We start from the raw sequence: 17,914 nt of genomic DNA, 5'->3' as shown, positions 1-17,914 counted from the left end.
GTAGGTAAACTCAATCAAAGGTAAATAACAATCCCAAGCACCTCCCTTTTCCAAAACACAAGCTCTCAAAAGATCCTCTAATGACTGAATCGTCCTCTCAGTCTGACCATCAGTCTGCGGATGATATGCAGAACTCAATCTCAGCTTAGTTCCCAAAGCCCTCTGCAAACCTTCCCAGAACTTCAATGTAAATCTAGGATCTCTGTCCGAAACAATACTCGACGGAATACCATGCAAACTTACAACCTTCTCAATATACAACTCAGCTAATCTCTCTAACGGATAATCCATTCTGATCGGAATGAAATGAGCCGATTTCGTCAATCTGTCAACAATCACCCAAATGGCTTCAAAATTCTTATTTGTCCTCGGCAAACCAGAAACAAAATCCATACTGATACTATCCCACTTCCACTCTGGAATAGCCAACGGTTGCATTAGCCCAGACGGCTTCTGATGCTCGATCTTTGACTTCTGACAAGTCAAACAGGAATAAACAAAACTCGCAATTTCTTTCTTCATTCCCGGCCACCAAAATAACTTTTTCAAATCATGATACATCTCCGTAGCTCCAGGATGAATACTCAGGCCACTACGATGTCCTTCTTCAAGAATACTCTTCTTAAGTTCGATAACGTCCGGAATACACACTCGATTACCAAATTTCAAAACACCATTCTCATCAACTCTGAATTCACCACCTTGACCTTGATTCACTAAAGTCAACTTATCAACCAAAAACACATCGGATTTCTGAACCTCTCTGATCTCATCCAGAATACCACTTGTTAACTTCAACATTCCCAATTTAACACTGTTGTGAGTACTCTCACACACCAAACTCAAGTCTCTAAACTGCTCAATTAAATCCCATTCTCTAACCATTAACATAGACATATGCAATGATTTCCGACTCAACGCATCAGCCACTACATTTGCTTTACCCGGATGGTAATTCAAACCAAAGTCATAATCCTTCAGAAATTCTAACCATCTCCTCTGTCTCATATTCAGTTCTTTCTGATCGAACAAATACTTTAAACTTTTATGGTCACTGAAAACTTCAAATCTTGACCCGTACAAATAATGCCTCCATAACTTCAAAACAAATACCACAGCTGCCAACTCTAAATCATGTGTCGGATAGTTCCTCTCATGAACCCTCAGTTGTCTCGAAGCATAAGCTATAACCTGCTTATTCTGCATCAACACACCACCCAAACCCAACAATGAAGCATCACAGTAAACCTCAAATGGTTCCGACGAACTCGGTAATATCAGAATAGGAGCAGTAGTCAACCTTCTCTTTAACTCTTGGAAACCTTCTTCACATTTTGAGTCCCAAACAAATGCTTGCCCCTTTCTAGTCAACATCGTCAACGGTAACGCCAACTTAGAAAATCCCTCAATGAACTTCCTATAATAACCAGCCAAGCCAAGAAAACTTCGAATCTCAGCAACAGACTTCGGAGCTTCCCACTTAGATACCGCTTCTATCTTAGAAGGATCAACAGCAACACCACCTCTTGAAATCACATGACCAAGAAAACTAACCTCTTCTAACCAAAATTCACACTTGGATAGTTTAGCAAATAACTTCTTTTCTCGTAGAACTCCTAAAACCACTCTCAAATGCTCAGCATGCTCTTCTTCAGATTTCGAATACACCAAAATGTCATCAATAAACACCACAACAAACTTATCTAGGTACGGATGGAAAATCCTATTCATATACTCCATAAATACTCCAGGCGCATTAGTCACACCAAAAGGCATTACAGAATACTCATAATGTCCATACCTTGTTCTGAAAGCAGTCTTCTGAATATCCTCAGTTTTCACACGTATCTGATGATACCCAGATCTCAAATCTATCTTGCTGAACACACTCGCACCAACCAACTGATCCATCAAATCATCAATCCTCGGCAAAGGATACCGATTCTTGATCGTCACTTTATTCAGTTGCCTGTAGTCCACACACAACCTCATAGTACCTTCTTTCTTCTTAACCAATAACACTGGTGCACCCCACGGTGACACACTCGGACGAATAAACTTCTTATCCAACAGATCTTCCAGCTGACTCTTCAATTCAGCTAACTCAACAGCAGACATACGATACGGAGCCATCGATATCGGTCTAGTACCAGGTACCAAATCAATCGAGAACTCAACTTCACGCTCTGGCAGCAATTCATTCACTTCTCCTGGAAACACATCAGGAAAATCACACACCACGGCTAGATCGCCAATCGCCAGTTTATCTTTAGCCTCCAGAGTCGCTAACAGCATAAACAACTCCGCCCCATCTGCTACTTCCTCATTCACCTGCCTGGCTGATAGAAACAAACTCTTTCCTTCTTCAATCTCAGGAAATATCACAGTCTTATCAAAACAGTTGATAGAAACTCGGTTAAACACCAACCAGTTCATTCCCAAGATAACATCAATCTGCACTAGTGGAAGACACACAAGGTCTATCCCAAAGTCTCTACCAAAAATACTCAAAGGACAACTCAAACAAACTGAAGTAGTAGTCACTGAACCCTTTGCAGGAGTATCAATCACCATACTACCATACATCTCAGATATCTCTAACTTAAGTTTCACAGCACAATCCAAAGATATAAATGAATGAGTAGCACCGGTGTCAATAATAGCTACAAGAGGAAAGCCATTAATATAACACGTACCTCGGATCAAACGATCATCTGCAGCAGTCTCAGAACCCGATAAAGCAAAGACCTTGCCTCCTGACTGATTCTCCTTCTTTGGCTTAGGACACTGTGGACTGATATGACCCAACTCTCCACAGTTGAAACAAGTTACAGTCTTCAACCGACACTCTGCAGCCAAATGACCACCTTTTCCACACTTGAAACACTTCATCTCAGCACTGGTACACTCATGGACACGATGTCCAGCCCGACCACATCTATAACACTTAACAGGGGCACTAGAGTCTCCCCCACTAGGCCTCTTCATCACACCCTGCTTCTGAAAACCTTTGCCAACTACATACGGTTTTCCACGATCATTCTGATTCTTGCCTTTCCTATCAACCCTCTGCTGATAGCTCTCTGCTCTGGCCTTGGAATCCTGTTCAAAAATCCTGCAACAGTCAACCAAGTCAGAAAACACTCTGATCCGCTGATATCCAATAGCCTGCTTGATCTCGGGACGCAACCCGTTCTCAAACTTCACACATTTCGAAAATTCTCCAGCAGCCTCATTATAGGGAGCGTAATACTTTGACAGCTCTGTGAACTTCGCAGCATACTCAGTCACAGACCGATTGCCCTGCTTCAATTCCAAGAATTCTATCTCTTTCTTTCCTCTGACATCCTCTGGAAAATACTTCCTCAGGAATCTCTCTCTGAACACAGCCCAAGTGATCTCAGCATTCCCAGCAGATTCCAACTCAGTGCGGGTAGCAACCCACCAATCATCAGCTTCCTCTGACAGCATATGCGTACCGAACCTGACCTTCTGGTTATCGGCACACTCAGTCACTCGGAAGATTCTCTCTATTTCCTTCAACCACTTCTGAGCACCATCTGGATCGTATGCTCCCTTGAACATTGGAGGATTGTTCTTCTGGAACTCACTCAGTTGACGAGCAGCTCCCATTCCCACAACATTCGGATTTCCTCCAAGTACCCTCAGCAATCGCAGCATCATCTCTACCTCTCCCAGCCATCTCTATTCTGAAAACCCAAACAAACTAAAACAATGAGTACTGATAGGGTTACACAACACCTATACCGTACAGGGAAACAGAATAATTACGACTCGACTCGACCGACTATGCTCTGATACCACTAATGTAACACCCTTCTAAAATACCCCAAAATTTAATTAAAATAATAAACATATAACAATCAGAGTAATTATGCCATTCAAGGGTGTCACACAATTATTCAAACTATTCACCAATTATAAATGTCATGCTCTTTATTAATTCAAAACATAAGCATTTGCATAAAACGCAACGGATAGAGATCTCATCAATCATGTACAACATGTAACATTCACATGTAAATTATTCAACAAAATAAAACGTCCCCTCCCGATGTTACATCTATCAGAGCACGACCCACTAAGGAGACTACACTAGACTCCAATCATTCGCTCCTACTCAACTCAGTTCTCGTTACCTGAAAAACAGTTGTAAGGGTGAGTTCCTCAATCGATATAATAAGCATTATAAAATATCATGCAATGTTAAGTAATTTAACACATTAATCACCCTAATCACAACATACAATCAGTAACAGCACATCAGCTCACATCATACTCAACATTCCATAACACACAAGTATAATCTCAAATCATACTCTACAACAACACAAACACACGTATAATATTGGAATACATCCATTCATATTATACGCCATACATACATTATGCAATGAGACTCCACACATGCGGTACCGACTATTCTTGAACATATAGTTCAAGCTCACCGATCAAATCCAGATACGGCTACTAAGCTCACTAGTCCCACTCATTTGAGATCTAATGACTCACTCACTAATTCCTCACCATGGGAATTAGCTACAGCCCCAAAGGCTATGCTATGCACACTAATCATCTAGTATGCAAACATCAACAACAAATCCACAATGATTCACTCACTAATTCCTCACCATGGGAATTAGCTACAGCCCCAGAGGCTATGCCATGCACGCTAATCATCTAGCAATGCAACATCAACAACAATTCAAGAATAGACATATGCTCACACTCTAAGCCATACAACAGTCCATTCACACATACATGCATAATATATACATTCACGTCAGTATGCATATCATCATACATCATCAACACATGTATCAACACATCATTATCATGTAAATCAATTAAACACAGTATTAGCACACTCTACTAATACCGATACTGCTCAAAACAGCGGGATATAATCCCTATTACATCATACGCCAACATAGGCCAACTCTCAATTATGTACACAACATTAAAAAGCCAATTTTCCACTCTGCAACAGTGTTAACCGGTTAACGCCCTGGGTTAATCGGTTAACGCAGCACAACACGCCTCCTGTCCCAAAACTTAACAGTGTTAACCGGTTAACGCCCTGGGTTAACCGGTTAACGCAGGCAAAATAACACTAATTTCACAATTCACAACAGTGTTAACCGGTTAACACCCTGGGTTAACCGGTTAACGCAGACAAAACAGCATTTCCTGCGCTAACACAAGGCAGAATGCAGAATCCTCCGCATTTTCCGCCGTTGGAGGACTTCCGGACCTCCGATTCCAATTCCGTAAAAAGCTATACGTCCAGCAAAATACGACTCACATAACTATCGATTCAATTACAGTTTTTAACACAGTTTATCCAACATCAATTTCAGCATTCACAATCCCAATTAGGGTCAAATTAACGGCTTATCACTACCCATTACATATTATCCCATAATACCCATTAATCGACGATAAACCCCCTTTACCTGAGTTAATCCGGCGAATCTCTAAGCTCCACGCTCTTCTCTTCTCCAACCTTCTTCCTCTTGCTCTGCCTCTTTGCCCTTTTCCTCTTTCACGATCGCTTCTCTGCTTTTCACGAAAAACCTTTTTACTCAAAAATGGGCTCTTTTCTTTATTTCCAACTTATATATATTTTCCAATAATAATAATAATAATCCAATAATAATAATAAAATTTCCAATTATTTAATTAAATTAATAAATATATTATTAACTCAATTTAAATAATTATTTTATTATTATCGGGGTGTTACACAATACACTTGGAAAAAAGGGCTCCCTTAGAGTACTAAGGATGTTTTGGGTGCTTAAAACCTTCCCATTGCATAACCAACCCCCTTACCCAGATCTCTGACATTTTTATTAGTTTTTTATTTGATAAAACTTCTCAGTTTTTGTTCGCTTTCTAACCTTTCCTTTGGATAAATAGAAGTACGGTGGCGACTCGAATTGTATGCTTACTTTTGATTTAGTCAATAAATCTAAAGGTAACAAATACCCCGTTACAGGAAATAATAAAAGCACAGTGGCAACTCTGGTTTTACTGACGTCAAGCTTATCCATAGCTTGATGGTCATGAATTTACCGCTACAGAAATTAAGTGGTGACTCTGCTGAGGATTAGTCTCCAGTGGGTTTAGCCTACTTTGTGATGTGTATATAATTGTGTGTTTGATGTATGTATATTTGTTTGTATAATACAATTTGCTTGTTGTGCTTGGTGATCTCTGAGTGGTGAGATAAGTTCTAACTCGAACTTGAGTGCAACTAAGATAGGAGGATGGTATAGTCATGTTCGACTTGTATGGAGTAGTCGTTAACAAGTTGGCTTGAGACTCATCTACTCAGTGGAGACCCTTTTGGAGCTATTGATGTCACATAAGTCATTTGTGGTTAGGCATTACTTTCTATGATTTGGGGTCCGAGAAGCTAAGGATCGTAGAACATTTAACCCAACTTGGCCTATTTAGAACGTACTGCGGAGACTGTTCAGGTGTAGACTTGATAACAGTTGTTACGCGATACTACACTCAGACGAGTTTCTCTTGAGAATATTATGGTTTGATGAGTCAGTCATCCTAACCTATAATATCAAATAGATGGAATTAAGACTCTGGGAACTTTTTAAAACATGATCTACAAGTTTTATCCTTAGTACACTCCTTTGGGATGGTTTTTAACCTGACTCCATGCCCGTGACTCACAATAAATCCATGATTCTTGGTTGATCCAATCAAGTCTTGTCAATATCAATGGAACTTAGGTGTTGATAAGGTGAAAACCATAATCCACCAAAATGGATGATTGATCTTGACAATGATTTGATTCACCCCTTGACCTTTGTTTGCCTTGTGTGTGATCCCTTATTTGTGATTGTTGCATTCATGCATTCATGCGCATTATAACATTCATCACACGAAAAAAATAACTTCAAGGAACTGAGGTTTTATTTGCAAATATTTTCAGACCATGGATTATGGACGAACGAATACTAGGAAGTACAGTTTCTGATGTCCGGATTTGAAAGGGTTAAGGAAGCTATCATCTTTTGTATTAGATCCTTTGGACTTCAAGCAACGTCATGGGAAGCTTTTGTCTGTGTTGTCTACTGATGTGGTTGAAGGACTCTTAAGTGTGTTGGTCCAGTTTTATGACCATCTCTACCACTTCTTCACTTTTCCCGATTATCAGCTTATACCTACGTTGGAGGAGTATGCCCATCTCTTGGGAATACCTGTTTCTAGCAAGGTGCCCTTTAATGGAGTGGAGGAGATTCCTCAATCTCATATTATAGCTGAAGCTCTTCATCTGAAGAAGTTTGAGATTGAGGCTCATTGGGTGAAGAAAGGAGGAATGTTTGGGTTGACTTCTGAGTTCCTCATCAAGGAAGCTACTGCATTTGCTCAAGCCGGTAGTGTGGATGCTTTCGAAGCTATCTTTGTGTTGCCCATCTATGGGTTGGCTTTGTTCCCTAACATTGACGGTTTTGTTGATGTTAACGCCATTAGAATCTTCTTGATTGGAAATGATGTACCTACTTTGTTAGGTGATATGTACTTCTCTTTGCATCTAAGGAATTTTAAGGGTGGTGGAACTATTGTATGTTGTGTTCCTCTTCTGTACAAGTGGTTTATTTTGCACTTGCCTCAGACGCTTGCTTTTGTGGAGAACAAACAATGTCTAAGGTGGTCTCAGAGACTTATGTCTCTCACTAATGATGATATAGTTTAGTATGATTCTTCATTGAGTAGTTTGGATATTATTGATAGTTGTGGTGAATTCTCTAATGGCCTCTCATTGGTACACAAGGAGGAATCAACTACAATCCTGCTTTGGCTCGTTGACAACTTGGGTTCCCCTTGAGAGACAAACCTAATAACATTCAGTTAGAAGGGCTTTTCTATCAAGAAGGTAAAGATCCCCAACATTTGAAGTAGAAGATGATACATGTTTGGCATAATATGCATAGGAAAGGAAGATCCGAGCTTGGTCCGTGCAACTGTGTATCTTTGGAAACTTACACTACTTGGATGAAGAAGAGAGCTTTGGAATTGAAGATGCCTTACGCTTGTGAGAGACCTATGTTTATGGTTATGGCTGAGCCATTAACTCTCCCTAACCAAGATGTAGAGGAGTTGGAAGACGCACTCGCCAAGGTGAAGTAAGAGAAGGATATTGTAAGACCCTAATTTTGACCCTAAGATCCCTCATGGCATCATATCATTGCTCAATGCATTGCCTCAACGATCATAGCATGTTTGGCTCCTTAACCCTGGGGTTGGGACTTGTGTGAGTGGTTTGAGACAACCAAGCATGCTTGTATTATATATTATTGTTTTTCTTATTTTATTACTAACCCAAAATCACAAAAATATGTCACTAACTCTTTTTGTTTTGAAGCTCAAGTGATCATGTGCTCCCATGCTCATAAGAGGCTCCTTAGCTCAATGAAGTGGCTAGATGAAGATGAGAATAATCATGGAAATGGTCCAAAAAGTTCTTAATCATCATATATTTCTCCCAAGTATCTCAATTTTCCAATTTTAATCAAGATGACTCAAAGGGCTTGAGGATTGTTTCCCAAGGAAACCCTAATTCAACCGTGCTTTGACTGTGCCTTGCTCATGAAGCAACCTCAACCTATGATCAAATTTAATCAAGGTAAGTTCTTCCATTCATTATTTTATACATATATGAGCCTATGTGAGGCCCCTCAATCATTAATTCATCAAGATTGGAAGTTTGGCCTTGAAAAGTTGACCAGTCAAGTCATCTGACTAAACTGAAGATCACTGAGATACAACTTTTTATGTGTTTGTCAAATGAAGATGACCCCAAGCGAAAAATTGTTCTTAATAACCATATTAACAACTTTCATGTTCATTAAAAATCCATTTGAAACTTGGAATGTCATCATTCGTTTCAAAACATTATAGGTCATTTTGACTGAAACCCTAATTTTAGGTCAACTTCCCAAGGACCTAACTTCCTTAATTTTTATGATTTTGAGGTGATACCTAATGCATTAGAAATATCAAGATGTCTACTTCAAATTTTATGTTTTACAAAATTTCATAATCCTAAAAGAAATACATGTTATAATACAAAACAGTATAGGTCACTTTGGACCTAAGTCATTGAACTTGAAAAATGCCCAACTTCAAGTGCCCATAACTTTCTCATGAAAAATCCAAATGATACAAAATGTAAGTCTAAATTGATCATCTAGAAAAGATATACAAATTTTATGTTGTAGGTTTTTCCATTTAAAGCTTGCATCATTGAAACAGAAGGGGTTGAAGAGGCTTGCTTTTGGTGAAAATTTTCAAAGGGGAACCTAGACATGTTTTGTACCCAAACTTTCACAGTCAGTTTTCACTAATTTCCTATTGCCAAATGAATTTTTGCCCAACATGACTTTTGTTCCTTATTTCAAGGGATTTCCAACCATTACTCGCATTACCTTTTTGGACTTTCCATGTGTGAGTTTCAAAGAGTTGTTTCTTTATGCCCATTTTTACATTTCATGATATAACTTGATGTGCAAGGTTTTATGGTTCATTATGCACGTCCAATTCATTTCCAGTTGAACTCAGCATGGTGTATCACCCATCATTGAGCCTTACATGCGCTTGTACAGGCCCATGCACACAAGGGAACCATGACTTGCAACCCTCTCCAGCTATAAATAGGAGCTCAATTCCATTCATTTTGCAACCAAGTGGAGATCTGAATTGCTGCTGAATTAAAATCCCAACCCTCACTAAAGGAATTTTCAGTTTTCTCTTTCTCTTTCAAGCTTGAAATTCAACATCATTAGTTGATTTTCAAAGATCAATTCCTTAACCAATCATCTCCATCACACTTCCAGAGCAAAAGTAGAACAAGAGCTTGAAGGATTCGTGGCATTTGAAGCTTCATTTCAGAGGTAAAACCTCAAACTTTTTTGATCTAGATCCTGCAATACAATGTGATTTTATTTGGTTTGTGTGGTTTTCTGAAGTCCTCTCACTTGAGGCAGGCCAATGGTGGTCTTAATTGTTCAAATCGTGCCATTTCAGTTCAAACAACATGATCTTCAAGCTCACATTTCTCTCTAAATAGGAAGAGTGAGGATGATCCATGGTTATAGTGGTGATGTACATCACCTAAGCTTCATTTTGATGTCCTCATCTTTTATTTTCATTACAATTTATTTTCCTGCGCGTGGTGGCCGGAAATGGTTAGATCACCGGAGAAAATGGTGGTTTCCACCACCATCCCCACGTGTATGATGTACAGCCCTTGGATCATGCATAAACGTTATAATCGTGGCCATCCATTGTGATTACTTATTTTAATGCAAGGTGTTGCGCGCTTGACACAAGTGTAATATGTATCCGCGCCTCTGAGCCATATGATCCATGCCACATCAATTAATGAAATGATCTGATGGCGTTGGATTTTTATTTTTTTTCTTATTTTCTTTTAATTTCAGTTAATCCCTTTTATTTTCAAAAATTCATAAATATTTTATTTGAAGTCACAAAAATATGAGACCAATGCCAAAAAATTTCTTGAAAAATCTAGTTTCATATTTTGATTTTTAATTATTTTTGTGACTTCATTTGATATTTTTTGTGAATTATTTGATTTTTAATAGTTTTAATTCATTTTTAATTACTTTCTGATATTTGAAAAATCAAAAAATATTTTCCTAACACCTATGGATCATGATAAGTCAATGAAAAAATGTCTCATCAATTTCTTATTTGATTTGAGATTTATTTGAGATTTTAATTCATATTGTGTTATTTTCCATTGTTTTTAATTGTTTTAAAATAGTTTATGATTTCAAAAATTGTTGAAAAAATTTGTCAAAGTTTGTTTGACCATGTTAGACCTATGAGAATTTAATTGGACTTGTTGAAGTTGATTTGAATTAAATTTGAGGTTTGACCATATTTTATTTATTTTATTTTGCATTTATTTTTAATTCAAAAAAATTATGGTTGACTTGTTAACTTGTAATCTTCATTTCTTTTCTGTTTGTTAATGATTGATGATGACTTGGTTCACATTTGATCAATTGAATTTGATGCTTGAATTCTCTTTCCATTCATTTCATCTTCATCCCTTTCTTTTTATTTTGGCCAATGAGTTAATGTCTTATGGTTGGTCTTGACATATGAGAGGTTTAACCTTCTTTGATCCAAACCAAACTCAACTTGATCCAAGATCAAGTGAGTTGTTTTGTGTCCAAGATAGGTTGCTTCTTGGTCAAGCAAAAAACCTAAAGTCCATACAAGGCCTCTCCCCTTTTGTTTTGGCATGGCAAGTTTTTGGAGCTTGGCTTACTAGTCATGATCTCTAACTTGTGTTTATTTGCCTATAGTTTTATTGACCGGCCTCAGATAGGTGTGACTACTACATTAGTCCACTTATGATTGCTTAACATAGCGCTACATTGTCTTATGACAAACTAACATAACCATACTAATTACTAACTTTAATTTGAGCATTTAATTTCTTGCCCTTTACTTTAATGCCATTTATTTCTTGCTCATTTATTCATCTTGCTTTTCACTTTGCTCACTTGAGCACATATTTTATGTTTATGTCATTTTCCTTTTGCTCATTTGAGCTCATTATTATATATAAACATAATGTGGTTTTGTGATTGTTTTGTCTTTGTTTTGCGTGAATCCAATGCAAAAAGGAGAAAGGACTTAGAATTAGGATATACCTATGCTTAAAGGAGTTCAAGAGCAACTAGGCCTCATGCCTTTAGAATGCTAAACTTGTTGAAGAGCAACTAGGCCTCATGCCTTTAGAATGCTAAATTTCAACGTTGACTTTAAAGGGCTTCTCATCTAAACTCTTTCTTTGTCCATTCCCCTTATTGTGTTGTGAACTTTTTGATGTTTTCTCTTGGGTGATAGGGATTCCATCTTGAGATAGTAAAGGGGACCATTATCATGAATAGCCAAGTTAAGAGAGACAAGCCAAATGGAGATCCTAGGAGCTTGAATCTAAATTGTTTGATTACTTTATTGTGTGCTAAGTCCAAAGGAAAGGAGCATCTTGAACCATCTCTATGATTTCAAGAAAAGGAACTCCAAGGGTTTTATCTTTTCCCCTTATCTTTGTATGCTTTAGGACTAGCCCTTCACTTCTTCTGCTCACTCTAACCCAAGCCAAAAATATTTTATTTCAAACTTTGACATTGTTTTTCAAACTAGAAACCTAGGCCTTATGCCTCTGACTTTTCAAAATCTTTTCATAAATACTCATTGTGAATAAATCTTAATCCAACTTTGACTTTATTTTGTAAATAAATCTAACTTGTAAATATAACTCACTTCAAGTTGTTTTTTTGTGGTTCCAATGACCACCTTATTAAAACCTTTTCAAAAACATTAGTCATAGGTTTGAGTTATCATAGTGGTTGATGTAAATCTCACATCATCCTTAGTGGTTGGATTATAAGCCTTCCATGCTTATTATAGGGTTAACCCCTCACTAGCATGTTGAAGCCTTCCTTACATGGTGGATTGTTGGTTTAGGTTGAGTTTTCTCCCTTTGATAACAAAAGACCTTGAGGCTTTTGATCAAATCAATTCACCAATCTTTGAGATTTTTACCCCGAACTACGAGGTTTTGATCCTACCTTTGTGTTGGTACGTAGGCAATGGGTTCATCCATTCAAACAACAAATTTGTAAATATAATCCATTCTCTTCTCATCCCTCCAATCTTTTGCACATATTTTTCACAAATACCAACCTACAACACATATTTGCAAAAAGAGGTTCCCTTAGAGTACTAAGGATGTTTTAGGTGCGTAAAACCTTCCTATTTCATAACCAACCCCCTTACCTAGATCTCTGACATTTTTATTAGTTTTTGATTTGATAAAACTTCTTACATGGCTTTTGTTCGCTTTTTAGCCTTTCCTTTGGACAAATAAAAGTGCGGTGGCGACTCGAATTGTATGTTTACTTTTGGTTTAGTCAATAAACCTAAAGGTAACGAAAACCCCGCTACATAAAAGTGGCGACTCTGCTGGGGAACTTATCTTCCCTAGTGGGTTTAGCCTACTTTTTGCTTGTATGTTTATATTTATTGGTGACATATTTTTTATGCAAATTTGGGATAACTGTATTGTTTGTAATGTATGAATTGCTTGATATATTAATTGCTTGTATGCTTGGTAGTTTCTTGTGAGATGAGTTTTATACCCTAACTCGAGTGCACTTATGATAGGAGAATGGCATAGTCTTGTTGACTTGTGTGGAGTTATTCCTTAACAAGTTGACTTGCAAGCCCAATCACTTGGTGGAGGTCTTGTTGGGATCAATAATGTCACAAGAGTAGTCGTCGTTAGGCATTACTCTTTCCAATATAAACCTTAGAAGCCAAGGACCTTAGATACCTAGCCCATCTTAGCCTATTTTAGGAAGTAGTGTGAAGGTCGTTCAAGTGTAAGATTTGATACGATTGTTACGCGATACTACACTCATAAGAGTTTCTCTTGAGAATATTTTTGGAATACGAGTAGTCGTTTTATCCGATAATATCTGAAAGATGAGATGATGACTATGGGGAACTTTTTAGAACATGATTGTCAGGTATAACCATAGTACACTCCCATTAGGTGGTTCTTAACCGAGACTCCATGCTCGTGACTTACAACAAACCCTTGATTCACGGTTGATCCGTTCTCGTACATTCTCAATATCAATGGAACTTGGATGTTGATAAGGTGTAAACCATAATCCACCAAAATGGATGATTGATATTGACAATGATGTGAGCCATCCCGTGACCTTTGTGTGGTGTTACTTGCTTGATCCTTGAGTGTGATTGTTGCATCCATGCATTCATGCATTCATTTGCATTCATATCATCAACAATAAAAAGTTTCAAGGAACTTAAGAGGTTTATTTGGAAATTTTCAGACATGGATAAGCAAAGAAGAAATACGAAGAAGTACAGTTTCAGACAACCCGACTTGAAAGAGTTAAGGAGTTTGACATCTTATGTATTAGAACCCTTGGAGTTCAAAGCTCGCCATGGGAAGCTTCTGTCTATTCTTTCTACTAAGGTGGATGAAGGTCTGATGAGTGTGTTGGTGCAGTTCTACGATCCTCTGTATCGGTGCTTCACTTTTTCGGATTTCCAGCTTTTGCCTACACTTGAGGAGTATGCCTATCATGTGGGTATACCTATTCTTGATCAGTTTCCATTCAGTGGCTTGGAGAAGATTCCGTCTTCTCAAGAGATTGCTGACATGCTTCATGTAGATGTATCTGACATTATTGCTAATATGACTACCAAAGGTGGAATTCAAGGTCTCCCTTCTGATTTTCTGTTTGCCAAAGCTACTTTGTTTGGGAAGGCCATGAGTGAGGACGCTTTTGAAGCCATATTTGTACTTCTCATCTATGGGCTAGTGTTATTTCCCAACATCGACAATTTTGTGGATGTGAACGCTATTAGGATTTTCTCTTCTCTTAATCCCGTTCTGACTCTGTTGGGTGACATTTATTTTTCTTTGCATATGAGGAATGCAAAGGGTGGTGGTTCCATTGTGTGATGTCTGCCTCTGTTGTACAAGTGGTTTATTTCGCACTTGCCTTAGACGCTTGCCTTCAAGGAAAACAATGGATGTCTACGGTGGTCCATGAGACTTATGTCTCTCACTAATGATGATATCTCTTGGTACAACCGTGTTTATGATGGCGTTCAGATTATTGATTCTTGTGGTGAGTTCTCCAATGTACCTCTTCTTGGTACATGTGGTGGAATTAACTACAACCCTGTTTTGGCTCGCCGTCAGCTTGGGTTCCCCTTAAAGGATAAATCTAACAACATTTTGTTGGAAGGCTTATTCTTTCAAGAGGGTAAAGATCCCCAGAACTTGAAGGATAGGATGGTCCGCACCTGGCGCAAAGTTCATAGGAAAGGGAGGAATGAGCTTGGTCCGAAGAATTGCATTGCTTTGGAACCTTACACCGCTTGGGTGAGGAAGAGAGCTCTTGAGTACCGCATGCGATACGAATATTCGAGACCTACCCTTATGGTTATGGTTGGGCCTTCAACCCTACCTAACCAAGGAGTAAAGGAGTTGAGAGATGAAGACCATTCGCGTGCATGGGTTCGTGAGCATGAGGAACTTCTTCAGAAGCTCAAAGATAAGGATGCAGTGATAGAATTTCTAGAGCATCATGTTATCGATGAGCCTGATGATGTGGTGATTTCTCTTCTTCCTCACTCATCTAGGTTCTAGAAGAGGAAGTATGATCAGCTTGCCAAGGAGAAGGCCGATATGGAAGCAGCTTATGAGAGAGAGGTGAAGAGGCTTCGGGCAACCTATCTTCCGATCTCGAAGGCTTTGGACGATTGTTTCTAGGGCTCCATAGGATGTTCATTCTCATTTTCTCTTGCATTGTATTTGGTTACCAAAACTATATTACTTCTTTGGTGTAAAAAGTTTCCAAATATTATGAGTATTCCATATATATTTTCAAAATATTTGCAAATAGATATCTATAAAGTTCCTCGGATTAAAAACAAACCATATGCACAAACATTGCATGCATCATATGCATAAGCAGGTTTTGTTCCAAGCTCTTGATCAGTGGTCTAACTCTTTGCTCTTCATTTATTTTGAAGACAAGCTGACGCACCGGTATAATACTAGAGCCAATCATCCGAAGATAATGAAGCATCTAGAGCAAGAGAACAGGGACTTGAAGGAAGAGATTGCTAGGCTGACTTCCATGATGGAGTCAGTTCTGGCCGCACAGAGTCAAGCTTCACCAACTCCTGCAACTTCTCCCGCAAGGACTATCATATCTGAGATAGCAACTTCAACTGTGCCTGCTGCAACAACCCACTTTGCTCTATCTATGCCAGTCAGGTTCCCTTGGGGAATGCCCCCCAATTTCATGCCAGAGGGTTTCGTTCCTACTCTCGCTTCTTTGTCGGCATCTAGCTCGGTCCTGTCTGTGCCACCTCCTGTTGTGCACACCCTTCCCCGCGTTGAAGATACCATCTATCATTCAGAGCCATCTGAGGGCCCGGACGTATATGAGAAGATGGATGAAATGAAATATCAATTCCTTGAGCTGCGCAAGGAACTGAAGACTTTGAGGGGGAAGGACCTTTTTGGGAAAAGTGCTGCTGAGTTGTGCCTGGTGCCCAACGTGAAGATCCCTGTTAAATTCAAAGTACCTGACTTTGAGAAGTACAAGGGAAATACATGCCCGTTCAGCCATCTTGTGATGTATGCTCGCAAGATGTCAACACAGACTGACAACGACCAATTGTTGATCCACTACTTTCAGGATAGCCTGACAGGTGTTGCGCTCCGGTGGTATATGGGGCTGGAGAGTGCAAGCATCCGCACTTTCAACGATCTAGGCGAGGCCTTCGTTAAGCAGTATAAATATAATATGGATATGGCTCCAGACAGGGACCAATTGAGGGTGATGTCCCAGAAAGAGAAAGAGACCTTCAAGGAGTACGCCCAGAGATGGCAAGAATTGGCAGCTCAGATCATGCCACCCCTGGAAGAGAAGGAGATGACAAAGATCTTCTTGAAGACTTTAAGCTCTTTCTACTATGAAAGAATGATTGTCAGTGCTCCCTCAGACTTCACCGAAATGGTGAATATGGGGATGAGACTGGAAGAAGGGGTCCGTGAAGGACGTTTATCTAGAGATGACGGTTCCTCAGCAAAGAAATATGGAGGCTTTGCTAGGAAGAAGGAGAGAGAAACTCATGTTGTGTCCTCTCATGTCAAAATAAGGCCCTCTGTAGGGATGAAGGATGTGCGTTCATCCTTCAACCAACACCAGGTGGCTCATATAGCACCTGCTTTTAGAGAAGTTCACCAACAACAACAACAACATCGTCAACAAAAACAGACCTACCAACCTCGCAACAATAACAACACCAGCACCAGCAACTACGAGAGGAAAAGGGTAACTTTTGACCCGATTCCGATGACATATGCTGAGCTTTATCCTTCCTTGGTTAATAGGAAGCTGATAACTCCACGAGATCCTCCCGCTGTACCAACCAACCCTCAGTGGTGGTATAAGCTCGAGCTTCATTGTGTGTATCATTCTGGTGCTCCCGGACATGACGTGGAGAAGTGTTACCCATTGAAGACCAAGGTGCAAGACCTTATGTGAAGTGGGATATTGTTTTTTGAGGACGTAGGTCCGAATGTAAAGAAGAACCCATTGCCCGAGCATGGGAAAGTAGTTGTTAACATGGTCCAGGGATGCCCTGGCAAGTACAAAGTCCTGTATGTGAATGACATAAGGCAGTCTTTGGTCGAGATGCACAAGTTGTTGTGTGAACACAACCACTACGAGCATGGCCATGATAGGTGCCAGGTGTGCACTATCAATGAGAGAAGATGCCGTCAAGTAAGAAGGGACATCCAAGAGATGATTGATCAAGGTATGATTGAGATACTTCAGAATCGTAATGAGGATGAAGTCGATGTTATCACCCCTGTGTTTAGAATTCCTAAGCCTGTCATTCTCAAGTATGATGGCAGCAAGAAGAAGGTATCTCCAGCTCTTGTGATTAAGCCAGCGGGCCCTGTCCCGTATGTATTAGACAAAGTTGATCCCTACCGATATAACGCAGTCATGCTGGAAGATGGAAAGGAGGTGTCGTTGCCCTCAACTTCTGTGGTAAGTATTTCAGATGTCAGTGGTGTGACCCATAGTGGTCTTGTTTTCTCGGCTCAGCCTAAATCCCATGAAGATGTCATGAAGAGAACTATTGTTAATCTTTCCGGTCCCGTGGGGACTTCTTCTCAAGATAATTCTGTTGTTGACCCTGTTGCTGTTAAGAATAATAACACTCCTATCCTGGTTGGCCAGTCTGGCATGTTAAA

This window comes from Lathyrus oleraceus, chromosome 3 (assembly GCF_024323335.1).
Source record: "Lathyrus oleraceus cultivar Zhongwan6 chromosome 3, CAAS_Psat_ZW6_1.0, whole genome shotgun sequence".
Classification (NCBI taxonomy): domain Eukaryota; kingdom Viridiplantae; phylum Streptophyta; class Magnoliopsida; order Fabales; family Fabaceae; genus Lathyrus; species Lathyrus oleraceus.
This window is presented reverse-complemented; position numbering follows the sequence as displayed.